Source organism: Scyliorhinus torazame, chromosome 2 (genome assembly GCF_047496885.1).
Source record: "Scyliorhinus torazame isolate Kashiwa2021f chromosome 2, sScyTor2.1, whole genome shotgun sequence".
Lineage (NCBI taxonomy): Eukaryota > Metazoa > Chordata > Chondrichthyes > Carcharhiniformes > Scyliorhinidae > Scyliorhinus > Scyliorhinus torazame.
In genome coordinates this window covers 99,056,130-99,070,919 of record NC_092708.1, presented here as the reverse complement: position 1 = coordinate 99,070,919, position 14,790 = coordinate 99,056,130, and the positions used below count along the sequence as shown (strand labels likewise).

Below are 14,790 nucleotides of genomic sequence, written 5' to 3'. Positions count from 1 at the left end.
CAAGGCATTTATCAGTTGTTAGGTAACAGGAATTCAATGCTTAGTATCTATAATGTTAACCGTGTGAAGAAAACTGCTTAAATTTTCAGCAATCCTTCTCTATTTAAAAAAAAAAAAATTTGTCAAAGGAGTTTGGGCGGCATGGTAGCACAGTGGTTATCACAGCACCAGGGTCCCAGGTTCGATTCCTGGCTTAGGTCACTGTCTGTGTGGAGTCTGCACATTCTCTGTGTCTTTTTGGGGTTCCTCCGGGTGCTCCAGTTTCCTCCCACAAGGCCCAAAAGACGTGCTTGTTAGGTGAATTGGACTTTCTCAATTCTCCCTCTGTGTACCCGAACAGGCGCCGTAGTGTGGTGACTGGGGGATTTTCACAGTAACTTCATTGCAGTGTTAATGTAAGCCTACTTGTGACACTAATAAAGATCATTATTATTATTTTATACAGGAATTCTATTTGGGATACTAGCAGTACAGGTTATTGACATACACTTACTCAGTTGTTTTTTGGAACAAATTTGGGAATTACATGATTTGTCCTATGCACCCCTAATTTTCTCGGGCTCTTTGCAACATGAAGTGGCAATTAAATCTATTAACTGGTTACAAGTCTTCCACTGAACTGTGTTTCATGGACAGTTTTAGCTTTGAGCTCAGTGATGCTGTTACCCTGCTAAAAATAATACAGCACAGTGGTTAGCACTGCTGCCCCACAGCATCAGGGACCTGGGTTCAATTCCAGTCTTGGGTGACTGTGTGGATTATGCACTCTCTCAGTGTCTGCGTGGGTTTCCTCCAGGTGCTCCGGTTTCCTCCCAGTCCAAAGATGCTCAGGTTAGGTGGGGTTACGGCGATAGCATCCTTCTGCACTGTCGGAATTCTATGTTCAACACAATTTGCATCTCATGTTCGCAAAATGCTAAACTTCTCATAAATTCAGAAAAATATACTTTTTTTTTGGAAAAAAGAAGTTATGATTCCTTAAAAGTAAACAGGCAAACAAGGAGCATTCCATTTTTGCATTTCAGCACTGTTTAAAAAGTGAGGTTAAAAAAGTTACAATAAAAAAATCCTATTATATACAGTTTAAAAGATAAGTCATTGCAAGGCATCAACAGACTGAGATCTAGAGAGACATCAAACCACAAAGTGTTTGCAGTGTGCCATGGTTATCCAAACCTCGAGATGCACCTATCTTATAACACACTCCAGTCTGTGCAAGTTAACCCACACAAAAAGAAACAAATCAACCTCATGACATGGTCTTGTTTGCTTGTTACTTCTTTTTTGAAAATGACAGATCTCAGCACTGAATAAATAGCAGGCCCCTGCAATCATATCAGCTGCTTTTGATAGCGATATTATACCACAATTTGAATAGCAATATCACAGAATCATAGAACATTACCGCGCAAAAACAGAAACATTAAGTCTATGCTGCCATTTTTCTCCATGAACCCCCAGGCCAACTCTGTTTTTCTGCTTCTTCCAATTACCTTTAAATATTCCTCCTTTACAAATAAGTAATGTCCTTTGAAAATAATTTTTGGATACTACTTAAACATCCATAGCAGCATAACTACCATTAATAAAACAGAAATAATTTCTAACTTCATTCTTTTTGCAATTATCTTCAATTTGTGCCTGCTTGCATGATCCTGCAGGTCCATGCAAATAATGCCATAACATACCCCTTCTTAATCCTGAAGGTATTTAGCACATCATCCTTTACCCTTCTGAGCTCTACAAATTATATTTTGATTTCCAGGAAATTGACTCAAAACAAGATAACGGGGGCAATTCTCCGAGCCCCGCGCCGGGCCGGAGAATCGCTGCTGATTCTCCGAGGTGCGGAGAATCGGCGCCATTTGCGCCGGCACGTTTGGCGCGCCACCGGCCGCGGGAATCGGCGGGGACACCGTTTCTCAGGCCCAGGTGGGCCGAGCGGCCACGACAGAGTCCCGCTGGCGCCGTTCACCACTGGTCGCTGCCGGCGGGAATACTACGCGAACGGTCGGGGGGCGGCCTGTGGTGTTGGGGGGCAGGGGGGGTCCCTCCTGCACCGGGGGGGAGGGGGGGGCCTCCGATGGGGTCTGGCCCGCGGTCGGGGCCCACCAATCGGCGGGACGGTCTCTCCCCCCCGCCCCTACGTCCCTGCGCGGCCGGCCCCTGAACATCGACGCCATGTTGAGTCGGGGCCGTCGCACTAAAGAAGTCCCCCGCGCAAGCACAGGTTGGTGCGGCGCCCATTTGGCACCGGGAAAGGAGGCTGGAGCAGCGTGAACCGCTCCAGTGCCGTGCTGGCCCCCTGTGGGGGACAGAATAGGTCGTACATGGGTCCCGGTTCACGCCGTCGTGAAACGCGACGGCGTTCACGACGGCGCGAACACTTGGGCTCCATTTGGGAGCATCGCCCCCAACATCTTTCTACAACAATCTCAACTCTTTTATTGAATGTAGTCTTTAGTCCTTTATCCCGCGCTCACCTTACCTCCAGCAACCTCCACCTTACTATTAAGCTATTTTGCTGGTAGGAGCAGCTTGTTTTCAAGCAGTCCTGCCAGATTGGCTTCATCAGTCACAGGATGCCAACCTTCTACACTTGAAATCAACATAATCTAGGTTCTCTCCTAACTCTGTTCATGTCAGTTTAAATTTTATCCTGTGCATGAAATCTACCACTTACTCTTGAATCATTCCCACTCAATGGCTACCACCTAACTTCCTGGCTGGATCATATTGTTAATGGTTCCCTCTCCTCGTGTAATGTGCCACCTCACTTTCAAAACAGCCGCCATCGCAAGTCTCAAAAAAAATGACACACTTGACTCCTCTATCCTTGCAAACTACCACGCCATTTCTAACCTTTCTTTACTCTCCAGTCTTGAACAAATTGTCTATTCGTAAATCCATGCTCACAATTCAACTCGTATTTGGATCTCTTCAATCTGGTTTTCATCCCTGCTACAGCAATGAAATAGGCTTAGTCAAAATCACAAATATAGCCTCACCATGCACGGTAGCATGGTGGTGAGCACAATTGCTTCACAGCTCCAGGGTCCCAGGTTCGATTCCCCGCTGGGTCACTGTCTGGGTGGAGTCTGCACATTCCCCCCGTGTCTGCGTGGGTTTCCTCGGGGTGCTCCCGTTTCCTCCCACAGTCCAAAGATGTGCAGGTTAGGTGGATTGGCCAAGCTAAATTGCCCTCAGTGCCCCAAATTGCCCTTAGTGCTGGGTGGGGTTACGGGGATAGGGTGGAGGTGTGGATTTGGGTAGGGTGCTCTTTCCAAGAGCCGGTGCAGACTCGATGGGCCGAATGGCCTCCTTCTGCTCTGTAAATTTATGAAAAAATCCTTCTCAACCTGTCTGACACTCGTCACATAGTTGATGACATTATCCTCCTCCAATGCCGCTCTCCTCTGTTGTGTACCTGAATGAGATTGCTGTCATCTGGTTCCACTCAGACCCATTGTTGTAGGCAGCAAAAACTCTACAATGACATCTCTTCGCACATACTCCATTAGCACTTGAGCCCACCAATATTATTCATAGAATTTACAGTGCAGAAGGAGGCCATTCGGCCCATCGAGTCTGCACCGGCTCTTGGAAAGAGCACCCTACCCAAGGTCAACACCTTCACCCTATCCCCATAACACATATCAATGGAAGATGCCATACAGGGTAGCATGTAATTGAGTACGAGGAAGAAATCAAGTATATTACTTCAGGTTGCACATGTATGCTGACAATACTCATCTTGACCTCACCATCACTCTCTCAATCCCTTCACTACCTCAAGTAAGACTGCTCGTCTAACATCCACTCTTGAATGATTGACATTTTAGATTACAAGCCCATAAGGTGTAGGAGCAGAATTTTACTCCTATATCTGATGGACCTAAGTAGTCTATTTGGCCCATCGAGTCTGCTCTGCTATTCGATGAGATCATGGCTGATCTGATATAATAATCCTCAACTCCATTTTCCCACTTTATCCACATGACCCTTGATTCTCTTACTGATTAAAAAACTGATATCTCAGTCTTGATCATATTTAATGATCCAGTTTCTCCAATGAAACAGTGGGCAGATGAAAGCTATTGTTCTCGATCCTAGTCAAGTACTCCATTCCCTCAACACAGATTCTATTCTCGTTCCTAGCCACCATCTCAAACTGAAGCAAGGCTTGGCAACCAAAGCCAATGAGTGGTTGTGGAGGGTTGTTTTTCAAACTGGAGGCCTGTGACCAGCGGTGTGCCTCAGGGATCAGTGCTGGGTCCACTGTTATTTGTTATATATATTAATGATTTGGATGAGAATCGAGGAGGCATGGTTAGTAAGTTTGCAGATGACACCAAGATTGGTGGCATAGTGGACAGTGAAGAAGGTTATATAAGATTGCAACAGGATCTTGACCAATTGGGCCAGTGGGCGGATGAATGGCAATTGAAGTTTAATTTGGATGAATGTGAGGTGATGCATTTTGGTAGATTAAATCAGGGCAGGTAGGGAGTTGGGGAGAGTTACAGAACAAAGAAATATAGGGGTACAGGTTCATAGCTCCTTGAAGATGGAGTCGCAGGTGGTGAAGAAGGCATTCAGCATGCTAGGTTTTATTGGCCAGAATATTGAATACAGGAGTTGGGACGTCTTGTTGAAGTTATACAAGACATTGATAAGACCACACATGGAATATTGTGATCAGTTCTGGTCACCCTATTATAGGAAGGATATTGTTAAACTAGAAAGAGTGCAGAAGAGATTTAGGAGGATGCTTCCAGTGGTTAGGGGCAGCACGGTTGTTATAACCTGCCTACTGACGATTGGCTGGGGACTAATGACTATCCCACAATCCTATGGGAGTATGAACTTCCCCAATGAGGGGGGCGGAGAAACTCCTACTATAAATAAGCTGGCCAGTCCAGGAACCAGGAGGAAGGAGAAGGTAGCAAGGGAAGTTACTGCTACTGTTATGTATATATTGTTATAGTAAATAAACGTTATTATTTTGTATCCTTAAAACTCGTGCTGGATTCTTCGGGGCCCTTACAAAAACGGTAGCATTGTCGATAGCACAATTGCTTCACAGCTCCAGGGTCCCAAGTTCGATTCCGACTTGGGTCACTGTCTGTGCGGAGTCTGCACATCCTCCCCGTGTGTGCGTGGGTTTCCTCCGGGTGCTCCGGTTTCCTCTCACAGTCCAAAGATGTGCAGGTTAGGTGGATTGGCCATGATAAATTGCCCTTAGTGTCCAAAATTGCCCTTAGTGTTGGGTGGAGATGTTGACCTTGGATAGGGTGCTCTTTCCAAGAGCCGGTGCAGACTCGATGAGCCGAATGGCCTCCTTCTGCACTGTAAATTCTATGTTAAGCTATGTTAGCACTGTTGCTTCACAGCTCCAGGGTCCCAGGTTCGATTCCTGGCTTGGGTCACTGGCTATGCGGAGGCTGCACGTTCTCCCAGTGTCTGCATGGGTTTTCTCTGGGTCCTCCAGTTTCCTCCCACAGTCCAAAGATGTGCAGGTTAGGTGGTTTGGCCATGATAAATTGGCCTTAAGTGTCCAAAAAAGGCTAGGTGGGGTTACTGGGTTATGGGATAAGGTGGAGTTGTGGGCTTAAGTAGGGTGCTCTTCCCAAGGGCCGGTGCAGACTCGATGGGCCCAACGACCTCCTTCTGCACCGTAAATTCGATGATTCTATGTTTCTACGACACATCATAGGAGCATTAGCACGTGGAAATTCACAAAGAGAGGGACTAAGGGAATGCACAAGGGTGATCAAAATGCGATGATTCAATTTATATCTGGTTTGGAATTCTTACCTGGCTGGCATTTATTTCTCCATTTTGGCAAAGTGGACATTGTGATGATGTGGTGTGGGACTGATGATGATTGCGGAACTGGGGTTGCATTTACTGGTGTTATCACCAGCTTATCCAGAAAGGAGAGCGTTGTTACTTCTTGCCTTCATCCTACTCCTTGTCATATAGGTCAGGCATTTTCAAAGTAGGGGTCGGTCGCGGGCAGGTGTCGGGAGGATCTCGGAGCCATCCATTGCGGCGTTCCGAATCGCGGGAATTCACGCACAGCAGCCAGCTTTTAACAATGCTTGCTGCAAGTGGCTTTAAAAATGACGGCCGCGACCAGCTAAAAAATGTGGGCGCGCTGCGCATGCGAGCCAGCTCATCAGTGCACATGCGCGGAGCCCAGCGAGAATCACCGCCTCCTCCTGACGTCAGTGTGCTGACCCAAAAGATTTTTTTTTAATTCAATGCAATCTTCCTGCCTGAAGCATGGCAGAGAGGTCATGCGCCCCGAATGCTGATGTCAAATGCTTTGGGCGCGATTGCAAATCCTCCATTTTGTCAGCGGCAAACAAGTAAATGAAGACCAAGCAGGCTCACCTCTCGCATTAAAGGTAAGAGAAAATGGTGTGTAGTGAATGTCAACCGGCATGGGTCGCAAAGTTCGGCCAGCGTGGGACCCAAAAGTTGGCCGGCTGGTAAAAATGGGTCCCCAGAAAAAAAATTTGAAAAACACTGATATAGTTGGTAACAGGACCTTTCAAAAGCAAGGCTGTGTAGCGTGCAACAGGCCACCACAAATTTTGACCCTCATTTTGCCACTCCAGGGTTCCTTCAGAGCAGTCCAAACAGCAGTTCACTCCATCTTATGTATAACATTCTCTGGCCCCAAAACTGGTGATCTCCAACTCTGGCCTCGTGGCCCCCCCACCACCACCACCACCAAAATGTAATTTATATGATGCTAATAGTATATTAAAATCTCCCAAGGCTCTTCACAGGAGCAATTTCAAACAACATTTTACACTGATGCAAATAAGGAGAAATTAGGACTAAATATTTAATTCAAAGAGTAAGGTTCTAAGGAGAATCTTAAACGAGTAAAGAGAAGCTGACAAGTTTAGGGATGGGAATTCCAGAACTTAAGTGTCCACCAATGGTAAAGCAATTAAAATCAGGGATGCACAAAAGGCCAACGCTCACCTAATGAAGGAGCTATGATCCGAGAGCTAGTGATTCGAAACAAACCTGTTGGACTTTAACCTGGTGTTGTAAAGCTTCTTACTGTGCCCACCCCAGCCCAAAGCCGGCACGTCCAAATCAGAATTAGACGAGTGTAGAAACCTTGAAGGCTCAATGTCGAATTTCTAATCCTCTAATTATGTTCCTTTGATTATTTAGGATGGTATACAACGTTAGCTGTGCCATATAATTGCAAGTTGGTGTCATACTTCTGCATTTATCAGCAGCCGAGCAGCAATTTATTTGCGAACCTTCGATAATCTACCGAGGCACTATTCCTAGGCCCGATCTTCTACACTTCATTCATCATTTTATTTTATCATCCAGTTGTCCAATTTACAAGTAACCTTTCACCAAGGTGAAGAACCTCTGGATTCCAAATCTACATTTCCTATACCCCACTCACTTAGGAGCCTTGGTGCAGCTTGCAAAGAGCCACAGCTAAGGGAACCGAAATTGTGTCCAAGAACACTGCAGAACTTTAGCCTGATAGCACAGTTCAGCAGCAAAGACCACTGATAATTTTTCTATTACTTAACCACCCAGGATTACCTTACACAGCAGAATTTGCATATTATCCAAAGCTGAGCAGAAATAACTCAAGGTATCAAATGATAGCTTTATCCTTGCAGATATATTAATGAGACTAAATGGTTGGTCAACCATCAACAACGCTGTAGAGTACCACAGATTTCCTGTTTCAAATCTCCCTTCCTACACTTCTTTCACTCCTCAAAACATAACTCTTTGACTGAGCTTTTAGTCACCTGGCTGAGGGTGTCCTCATGTGACTCAATGCCAGATTCTTTTTGATAATACTCTTGAAGTGTCATAGAGAAGTTACTTCATTAAAGGTGCTATATAAAGGCAAACACTTGTTTTTGTTGTTACATGGTTTAGTACCAAACTGTGCATGACAATCACCACCGCCCCCCCACCACTCCCAAGTTCAAAGATTATTATAACACCCAGGTACAAAATTATGCTTTGATATAGATCCTCCACCTCCCCCTACCCCACCACTGCCCATCTCCCCACAATATCCTGATATACACTTGACATTCACTATAGACACTTTATGGTATCTTGTGAAAACAGTCAGGTCCGCAAGATATTGCAGGGGTTCAATGCATTTGGAGAATAAATCAATGAATGATCTTCAAGGTGGCTTTAAACTAATCCATTAACCACACAGTTCTACTCCGAATAAAAAATCCACATTATCAAAGCACATATCTCTGCATCAAACCATACACTAACAAATGCTTAAAATGTCTGCATTTATTATTTAGTTTTTATAAATTTAGAGTGCCCAATTCTTTTTTTGTTCCAATTAAGGAGCAATTTATTGTGGCCGATCCACCTACCCTGCACATCTTTGGATTGTGCGGGTGAGACTCACGCAGACAGGGAATGAGCAAACTCAACACATTGCCGGCATTTATTATGAAGTGAAGTTACAATAGATTTGTGATTGAATCTTCATTGATGCACGAACTGTTCTTACATAAGCACTTTTCAATTTACTGTGCTTATATAGTGAATCTCCGAAGAGTCTCAAATAGATTCAAAGTTGGGCTAGGCTTTTTAGCGGGCACAACATGATAATGTTAATTGCCCCATACTCAGTCAAGTTGAGGTAGGCAGCATGCAAACTTTTTGCTGTCTGTTTATTTTAATAATTGTCATGTGCAGTCCAGTGCAAACATGCTGATGTTCAACTGTAACTCAGTAGAGGCATTCAGAAGTGTATATTGCTAGCATGATGTACTGTTGGCCTGCACTTCTCAAAGTAACCTGCCCTCATAACAGCAGGTTGCACCCATGCTACAGAAGATGCTCGAACGGTTAGAAAGTGTTTGAGGGATGGGGGGAGACTGCCAAACAAAGCAGTTGGTCAGAGAGAAGGCTCCAGGGTTCTATGATGTGGCGTTGGACATCTTAGTGCACAGGATTAAGGAGGAGGGAGGTGATGTTTCCATAAGAGGCCAGGAGGCCCTCAAATCATAACCACCTTTGCCTCATATCCCTCAATAACTTTTGTTGACAAAAATCTAACAGTCTCAACTTTAAAATTACAATGGCAGCCTTCATCACATAAGTTTTGAAATTAATTGATCTAGCATCAATTTGATTTTGCATAAGGGAATTCTAAAGCTGTACCTCACTTCACATGGAAGGGTTTTCTAATTTCACTCCTGAAGAGTCGGACTCTAATTTTTAGACTTTTAAAAAATTCATTAATGGGATGTCGCTGGCTGGACCAGTAATTTTTGCCCAGCCTGAGGACAGCACGGTGGTGCAGTGGCTAGCTCTGCTGCCTCATGCCGCCGAGGTCCCAGGTTCCATCCCGGCTCTGGGTCACTGTCCGTGTGAAGTTTGCACATTCTCCTCGTGTTTACGTGGGTTTCGCCCCCACAACCCAAAGATAGGCAGGGTAGGTGGATTGGCCATGCTAATTGCCCCACAATTGGAAACAATTAATTGGGTACTCTAAATTTATAATTAAAAAAATTATTGCCCAGCCTTAAATGCCTTGAACTGAGAGGGAACTTAACAGTCAACCACATTGCTGTGGATCTGGAGTCACATGTATTATGTTCTGTGCTTGGCCGGTAAGAATCATGCACAAGAGAACATCTAGTTCTTGATTAGTTAAATGTTTATTATGAAATAAATGCATGGGTTAGATATCTATGAGAAATATATAAAAAAACTACTAACTATAATAAATTATCCAAGCGCTACTACAAATATGACTATCCACCACGACGACTATCTCCAGACTCCGAGGTAACAAAGTCACGTGGTTGTTCTCTACTGCCACCTGCTGGTTGGAGGTCGTATACATTACTATTTATATGATTGCTTATGCATATCACAACATGTAAGCTAGATCAGGTAAAGATGGCAGATTTCTTTCCCTAAAGGATCTTAGTGAACCAAATGTTTTTTTCCAGGTTTTTATTGAATTTAAATTGTTCACCATCTGCAGTGGTGAAATTTGAACCCAGGACCCCAGAGCATTACCCTGGGTCTCTGGATTACTAGTCCAGTGATAATACTACTACTCCACTATGCCCACAAGTCCTAAACTCCTTATCTGTTCCTTCATGCCATCCTGCCCTTTCTCCATTTTTGCTTTCAGATACCCATTATTTGTCACCTGGTCAAGCAGTGCAGTCTCTAATATTATACAAGGTTAAAATAACTGGTGACTGATGAAGTAGCACTTCCTCGGACACTCACCAGACATGAGCTCAGAAAAGCTGTGTAGAGTTCTGGTCAGCTCATGGTGAATTACCGACTGGGCTGCAGGAAGTTCAAGGTAATGGATTGCATCTGCCAGCTCACAGACAGAGTGAGAATGAGTTCTGCAGCAGAGCAATGATAACTGCCAATGTCTTTCCTCTATTGCCTTTCATTCAAAAAGCCTTGACCAAGGCCACCTTCAATCCACCTAAAGAAAGTCAGTAGCTCTCCACCAATTGTACCGCAACCACTAGGGTAGCCAGGCCTGACAAAGACAGAAAAAGATAGAAAATGTAATAATTTATTTAGCCAGATCTCACCGTTCCCTTAATTGCAGTTACTGAAGCTACTCGGATTGTTCTCAATTCAATGGCATATTCTTTCCTTCCACAATTGCTTCTTAGCGGGCGTCTCTATGTTTCATAAATTTGTGCAATTATTTAATTGGACTTGAATTGATGTACCCTGCTTAGAATGAATTCAAGCTTCAACAGGCACCAGGGAATGCACAAGGGCGAATCTTCCCACTCTGGATGATCCCAGCTAATGGGTTGTATGTATGTACTGCCAACTTCAATCACTGCGACCTATGCTTGAAGTGGCCAGAAACTGTATGGCCGCCATTTAATGAGCTCCAGGCTTCTGTAACACCTGCACAGGTGGCATTGTGGAACTGAACTTTGCAGCCTTCAAATTATTTTTGCTCCAGCCAGCCTGGCGGTGCAGAATTTTTGCAAAACCTGCAAATACTGTTCATCAGCAAGTTACAATGAATGCTGAAGCTTGAATTCATTCTAAGCAGGGCATATCAATTCAATTGTAATCCAACTAAATAATTGCGTAAATTTATGAAACATTGAGATGCCTGCTAAGAAGCAATGGTGGAAGGAAAGAATACGACATTGAATTGAGAACAAGCTGAGTAACTGCAGTAACTGCAATTAAGGGAACGGTGAGATCTTGCTAAATAAATTATTACATTTTCTAGCATGTTATACTTAATTCATACCACGTTTTAACATTTATTAGGATAGACTTCAAATTTGAAATAGGTATGCACTTTTTATACATCCTGCAAAACCATAGAGTCAAAATACTAAACAACACAGTAAACAGTACCTTCTTGCTAGTGATAATTGTGATTAAGTCAGACAGTAAAAAAAATACAGAGCGCAGAAAAAGGAGGAAAATGTTTGTTTTATTGGGCGAAATGGTATATTCTCAACCCTGTTCACACTGTCCACGTTAGCTAATCACTCAAAGACTTTAACTAAATACTCAGATCTATTTCTTAAACCTAATCATAGAGTTGAACACAATGTTGTACAATTTTTAAAGAAAACACATCAACAACTACTAGTTCTAGAAAAAACACATGCAAAATTTGTTACAGGCTCTCGGAAGGAAGCAAAAGTTCTGCAATTCTTGCTGCAAGTTGCTATATCAAGGTCTGAGAGTTCTTGTGAACCAGATAAAACACTGAGTATAGAGCAACCATTAGAATATAGTTTTCCATATAATTATCTTGTTCTGACACATTATTTTAGATTATCACACTGTTCTTTATAATCTTTTGCCAAAATGTTACACAAATAAGGCTTATTTTATTGAAACTCAATGCAATGCAGCGGTACGATGCACAGGTTCAATCACATACTCTATAGCAAGCTGCCAATATTGTTGCATTGAGTTGAGGAAAAATATTAGATGAAGACTCTTGCATTGCATTGCTTGCATGTAGTTCCTGAAGTCTATCCTCTGGTCTCTGACACAGATCAACTGAGCTAAGGTCTGTATGTATCTTAAGAGGGTCGAGACATTATAATCAGCAAAAAGCTTAGAGGCCTAGAAACACAACTGCTCAACAAAATTCCACACCCAAAATTATGCACTTTCTGGTATTCAAAAAGCTTCCTGTCGGCTTCATTTTGGCCAGTTATGTTTCTACCATTCAAATATTTCGGTTTACTGACCAATGTCATTCCAATTATACTTTATAATGAGAAATCTTGTGTGCTTTTAATTTGCTTCTCTTCAGTATAACATTTTTACACAAATGCAGATTTCTGATTCAATCCTGTCTTGTCTTGAACTTAAGTCCTACTTTGGGACCAGTGGTTGCAATAAATAAGAAAACTGACGCCCAAACTGGTTGCAGGGCTAGGTTCAAAGTAATTGCTTCTTCTAGCTTAAGTACAAGTTTCTTGTTGAAATATCAGATAAAAACAAAACAAAAATCTAAAACTGCATAACGCAAGATCAAAAAAATGGAATCAACTTAACCTAATGTAAACCGGCACTATCCAAGTTTTAATAAAATTCCTAAATTGGAAACCAAATGCATAAAAGCTTGCATAAATTTGCATCTATCCTTGGATATCATGGAATAGTTACACATTTACTCAGAAATTTACAGTGCTGTTTATTTAAAATATGATGAGCAAAAGGAAAATATGTTTGCAAAACAGAATGCTTGCCAACTGATCAAAGTTGACAGGTCAAATTTCATTCACGTTACAAAAAAGAAATCTCTTAAAACAAAGGCAGTGCTTAAAGATAGAAAATGTGGAATTTATTATAATCTTATTACCAGTGTTTACTTTGTTACTTACTGGCTGAAGGGACAGTAGATGCACAAGACAAACTCAGACTTCAATTTGCAAAAGCAGTAAACAAGGCCAAACTCATGTTGTACCACATATTTAATGTCACAAAGCACAATGACACCATCTGCAATCTCACAGTGCTACTCTCATCAACAAAAGTAGGCCTCAAGTGTGGGGTGGAGAACAGATTTTGTGATATTATCCAGGTATAGTATCATCATACAATAGAACTGTCACGAACAAGATGGAAGTTATTTGTTTTATTTATTACTGTTTGCTTACATTTACGATGAGAGACCAGTGTTGCCAAGTTGCATAGGATATTACATGATGTTCTACTGTACATTTTAGGAAATTTTTCACCCGCAAAAATCTTTTATTAACCAATCAAATAATCAATTTGGCAATATTTTGTCCAACGAAAAGTAATTTTTTACAGATTAAAATGAAATTGTAATTATTTGCCAATGGCTTGCTGATAAATTCACTTGGGGGGGGGGGGGGGGGGGGGGGGGAGGGGAGGTTTACAGCTGTATCCGGACAGGGTTAGGCTCGGCTGTAATGCCCCTATTGTTGAATACCCTGTCAATACTATTTAGAATCACATCTATGCTTGAGCAGAACACGAGGGGACTTCTGGTACACAGATCATGTCAGTACCTTGAGAGGAGGCAGAAGGATTGTGTGTAATGGCAGGGGCAAAAGACATAAAAGACTACTAAAGGAAAACAGGGAAAAATGCTTATGTAAACAACATTATTCCTAGGGTTCGCACTGATAATTATTTTCAATTATAAAACCTATTTTTGAAATATCCTTCTATGAACATGTAACAGGTCATCCACAGACCTCAATAAATAGTTAGCTAAACCAGCTTGAAGAAACAATACCAAAAATTTGTGCAAATCTTTACAAAGTACAGTACCTGTCAACCACACCAGTGACTCCTGGGGAAAATGTTTTCGCAATATATCTAGCTAGTATGCTGCAGTCTCAGTTTCATTGCATATTTTTGAAACTTTTCCAATTTAATCAAGGTTTTTTAAAAATGACTTTTTCTTCACTTCATTGCTGGTTTTGGCATTACAGTCTTTTATTTCTTGAATAACGTTGTCCTCAATTTTAAAAGGTATATATGTAGAACTTACTTCTTTGCTTTTTTTAAAAAAAAAGACAGGAAGACATCCATATACTGCGTGTAGTCTCTTGAGGAACAGGCAGTTATTAAATATCAGCTGCATAAACGGTGGTTTAATCAGGAAGTAGCCATTATCCTTCCACTGCACAGTAGTGACAGCTCTCGTAACAGACCGTGTTGTTTTTCAGTTTGTATGAATGATGGAACGAATACATACTGTATTGCCAACAGTTACTGACCTTTTGAGGTCACAAACACACAAGAGACAACTCTGTTATTAGAAAAAAAGGCAGTTCAAAACGAACCACAAACCAAAGCTTCCTTGTATATTTTAAAGATTTCAAGAGCAGCTGGTCTCCACCACACCATCTTGCCTCACACGCAAAACATGGCTGTCTTATTCAGAGATTAGCAATTATTGTAATGAGATACTGTCTGTGGGGTCAAAGCAATACTTCCTGCTGTTCACACATCATAATTTCCTGGAAACAACTAAAAAGCAGGTGGAGCAGTCAGCACACTGATGAGCTTGTACATTTGAATAGGAACTCAAGCAGGTAAACCACATGCACGTCACAACATGGAGCTCCACCTGATACCACACAAAATCTTCTGCAAAATAACTTTGACTGCCTTCCTATAATAGATAGCAATCCCAATCTAGACAACCTACTCACAATTTTGAGCACATTATATGAGCATAAATAAAACAAACACGACTTATTCTTAGAGGAGGTTTTAATTATATTTTAA

General features: G+C 42.2%; 1 protein-coding gene across 8 annotated transcripts in view; it reads right to left on the bottom strand.

Annotated features, from left to right (window-relative positions):
• Positions 1-14,790, bottom strand: part of baz2ba (bromodomain adjacent to zinc finger domain, 2Ba) — a 603,362-nt gene that overhangs the window by 387,500 nt on the left and 201,072 nt on the right. Inside the window, exon 1 of one of the 8 annotated variants that reach the window (XM_072474634.1) lies at positions 14,048-14,335. The exons of 6 other annotated variants lie outside the window; for them this stretch is intronic. The gene's annotated coding sequence lies outside the window, so the exon portion shown is untranslated. Of the gene's footprint in view, positions 1-13,824; positions 13,843-14,047; positions 14,336-14,790 lie in introns of those variants that run through there. One more of the 8 variants, XM_072474654.1, reaches the window with a different exon arrangement.